Consider the following 4727-nt stretch of genomic DNA (forward strand, 5'->3'; position numbering starts at 1 on the left):
CTTCTTTAGAACCGGAAGGCTAATACTAGTACCACCCTCTGTGAAAGAAAAGAGTCGGATGGTATACAGTATGTATATGTGTATATATGTGTGTAAATTGACAGTAAAAATAGTGGTAAGTAATATTTAATGAAAATCCTCACAGCAAATGGAATTCTGAACGGTATTATTGTCGTGTTGTCGTTTTCGAAAACACAGTGAAGTCTAGACATTGTCTAAACGCTAAGAAGTCAATGAAAGATCGAATGAATCTGATAGCATCTCTGCATTTTATTGGCTAACAGAGAGAGAGAGAGAGAGAGAGAGAGAGAGAGAGAGAGAGAGAGAGAGAGAGAGAGAGAGAGAGAGAGAGAGAGAAAGGAGGGGGGATGTTCCTAACCAAATCGCAAAGCATTCGCAAAAAAATTTCGTGTTATACAAAAGTGATCTATTGACTATAATGCTATTTTCTTCTCCGATTAACAGTCACAAATGAAAATATTCCTTAACAAATCACCCAATCGTATTCGTATTCTTTAAATACATCAAGCCACGCGAGAAATAACAGCTCGGGCCATATACATTCGAAGACTAAGCACACCAAACCGAAGAAACGCGTCTGGGACGATGAACGTGTCAAAACAATGCGCCGAGTCCCAGATTGTTGATACGGATAGAACGCAACTTGATTAGTTTCTATTAGGCTTAATGACACAAGAGAGAGAAGTCAGCTCGTGCAATGCGAGCTTTGGCGACTTGTCGCCGGGGTCTGGTTTCGTAAGGAACTGTTTTTAATCCTTCTCTTAGTCGATGCCCCTGGAGCCGTTGTTTGTCTGATGGCTTGTTTGTGGTTTGCGAAGAGACCTGCTAATTCTGTGTCTCCTTACTATTTCTTGTTGACTTTGTTTTTCATAATCAGAATGATGACCAACCCTATCTCTATCTCTCTCGAGTCTCTCCGATTTCTTTCTGATCCTCTTGTTTGTTTTATGTGGCTCATTTGTTTTGATTTTTGCTCTTGCGTACTTCTGGGGCGTGTTTGTTGCTGTGTTGATATCTATATCGAGTTGCTGGCTTGGCGAGTCTAGGACAGTTTCGTATTTCGGACAACAAGTACTTCTTCCTCTCTTTTTTTTTCCACTTTTTTCTTAGTTTGTTATTGTTTTCACTTCGTGTCCCATTACACATTTCAGAATGGATTGAGTTATCATTTAGCCATGATCACTTTCTCTTTATTCGTTTTTATACGTGCCTGCTTGTTCATAGCAGTTGCCATGCTTTAGTACTTTGGCGGTTGGGACTTTACCATTTATATATATAATAAAATTCGTTATACAACTCACCTTAACATTGTAATAGTATATCAAAGCTCATACATGATGCTACATATGCATTTTCTCTCTTTTAGACACAAACATCATATCAATTTATACACAGACACACACACACACACACACACACACACACACACATATATATATATATATATATATATATATATATATATATATATATATATATGTGTGTGTGTATATATATATATATATATATATATATATATATATATATATATATATATATATATATATATGTGTGTGTGTGTGTGTGTGTGTGTGTTTGTGTGTGTGTATGTAATTACCTAGCTAATGGAAAAATCAACAGAGTATGACAAACCATTATGTATAGCATTTATATATTATAAGAAAGCTTTTGGTTCTGTCAAAACTGCAGCAGTAATGAAAGCCCATCAAAAACAAGGAAAAGAAGAGTCTTATGTTAGAACACTTGAAGACATCTATACGGGAAGTACAGCAATTATAAAAATGCACAAATATAGTGAGAAAATACCCATTGAGAAAAAGAGTTGGAAAGGGGGACCACATCTCTCCTAAATTATTCAGTGTGCCTTTTAGATGTTTTTAAGAATTTAGATTGGGAAAATGTAGAAATTAACATTAATAAGGACGGCCTTAACAACTTAAGATTTGAAAATGACTTAGTTTTATTTAGTGGAACATGGGAGGAAATGCAAAAGATGTTAGAAAATTTTGATAGAAGAAGCAGAGATGTGGGAATAAAAATGAATATGAGTAGAATTAGGATAATGTTCAATGAAAATGTAAAGAGACAACTAAAAAGGGTCATGGACAGACAGTAAGTGTTTCTCCACAACATGAGACCGAAATCAAAAGAAGGACAAGGGTGGGATGGAGGGCTTTTGGTAAACAAAATATTTTGAAAATTATACGCAACTTTCTCTAATAAAGAAAGGAATTTAATCAGATGGTCCTACCCGTATTAACTTATTCATAAACAAACGTGTAGCCTTACTACACCCATAGAAAATAAGCTAATTACAACTCACATAGCAATGGAAAGAATCATTAGTACCATGGATAAGAGGGAAAACTAAAGTAGAGGTTATTCTAACAATATTTAAGAAAAGGAAATGGACATGGGCAGGACATATAATGAGAATGACAGACAACAAATGGACATTAAGAAAAACAGAATGGGTCCTAGAGATTGAAAACAAAGCAGCAGGGGAAGAAAAATAAGGCGAAGGAGTGACGATCTAAGAAATTTTGTGGGTACAGACTGGCATAGAAAGACCGTATACAGTGGCGAGTTGAAAAACATTTCTGAGGCCTTTGTCCTCCAGTGGACTAGCAACAGTTGATGTTGATATGTGTTGTGTGTACCAATAAAATATATATGTCTACATACACACATATACAGGTATATGTAGTATGCATGTAACCCCAGAAAATGGATATAGAGAAATTTCACTTTATGAAAGAGGCAATGATTAATTATTCATGAGGTACATAGCTACATTCCTCTTGAAGTATGAATATAATTACTGAAGTGATTTAATATTCGACTCGCTTGGCCGGCAAATAATTATTTAGTCAATCCGTGAAAAGTTCTTGTCTTATGAAAAAAGATGTTGAAACATTCCCTAAAGATTTTTAATTTTAAAAACAACACTATTGTAATACTGTTAGTTCAGCATTCCTTTTAGTGTGTCAGTTATTCATTCAGTTAGAATTTTTATCAAGCAAAATAATTTTGTTTTGTAATCTTTCATCCCATAATTAAACCCAATAAAAAATTTGAAGCAATTCTGCTAATTAGAGTTAATGATTCTACTTACAAATTTAATATCAAATAAAGGATTTTTTTTATATTAGCCAAAAAATAACATTGAAGTTCCCTTGACCTCAGTGGCCTTATTCACAACGGGCTTGCGTTTAAAAAGAGATTCAAGTGAAAAAGAATATATATATATATATATATATATATATATATATATATATATATATATATATATATATATATATATATACATATATATATATATATATATGTATATATATATATATATATATATATATATATATATATATATATATATATATATATATTATATTATATTATATTATATATATATATATATATACATATATATATATATATATATATATATATATATATATATATATATATATATATATATACACCTACGATTTCCTAATTAGTCTTTACCACTTTATTTTCGCTTTCCAAAATCATTGCCGAAAAAAAAGCTCCGACTTTAATAAAAAGTCGATTGCTTGTTTGTGCACAAAGAAACAGCGATACTTAACGTCCTTGCAAAAATTCTTAACGACCCTTGATATGTATACCACGGTGGCGCCATTATTCTATAAATTTTTCTATTTTGGCTTCGAACTGCCACTGCTAAAATCCACGGATTAATCCTTTCAACCTTTTCATTAATATCTACCTCATTGCCTTTTTCTTTAATATTCTCATTATTGTTGTTTTGTTTTCTTTATTCTGTACACCTTTTCTCGAGCCCTTCAAAGACATCTCGTTGTCAGGAGAGTGGGAGGAAAATGGAGGTGGGTGTTTGGGAGGGGGGGGAGGGCAAGGAGAAGGGGGGGGGGGGGAAGAGGGTCAGGCCGGCGCCGCTCCACATAACTGTCACACCTCCTTCCAAATACTCGACCTTCGCAGATCCTCTCTCTCTCTCTCTCTCTCTCTCTCTCTCTCTCTCTCTCTCTCTCTCTCTCTCTGTCGTTACACCTTTGCCAAGCCATCATAAGGTATTTTGTGCATTATCATATTTCTGCTTCATTGCTTTCTTCATGTCACAGATTTTCCTTAATTTTTTTTTTTTTTTTTTAAATCTTCGCCATTAACTTGGGTACACACACGTGAATTTAACAAAACATGCCTGAAGCATCCCCTTATGCTTTAGAGTTAGGTAAAATTCACTAATACACATACACATATATATGTATGTATATATATATATATATATATATATATATATATATATATATATATATATATATATATATATATATATACACATATATATATATACATATATATATATATATATATATATATATATATATATATATACATATATATATAAATACACACACACACACATATATATATATATATATATATATATATATATATATATATATATATATATATATATATATATATATAAAACAATCCCCTATCATAAGTGGCCCTAAAGAAATAAAAAAAAAAATATTATTGCCATATTTTAACAAGCAAATCCTAAATTAGTGTCATGGATTCATGAGTTTGGGACACATAGCTCAGCGCTGGGGTTTGTGAAACCATTCACCACATCAATGGAAAATCCTTCAATTACACTAAAAAGTAAAAGAAGAGATTTGACAGATGCAAGAAAGAAA

The sequence above is a fragment of the Palaemon carinicauda genome, chromosome 9 (genome assembly GCF_036898095.1).
Source record: "Palaemon carinicauda isolate YSFRI2023 chromosome 9, ASM3689809v2, whole genome shotgun sequence".
In the NCBI taxonomy this organism is placed as follows: domain Eukaryota; kingdom Metazoa; phylum Arthropoda; class Malacostraca; order Decapoda; family Palaemonidae; genus Palaemon; species Palaemon carinicauda.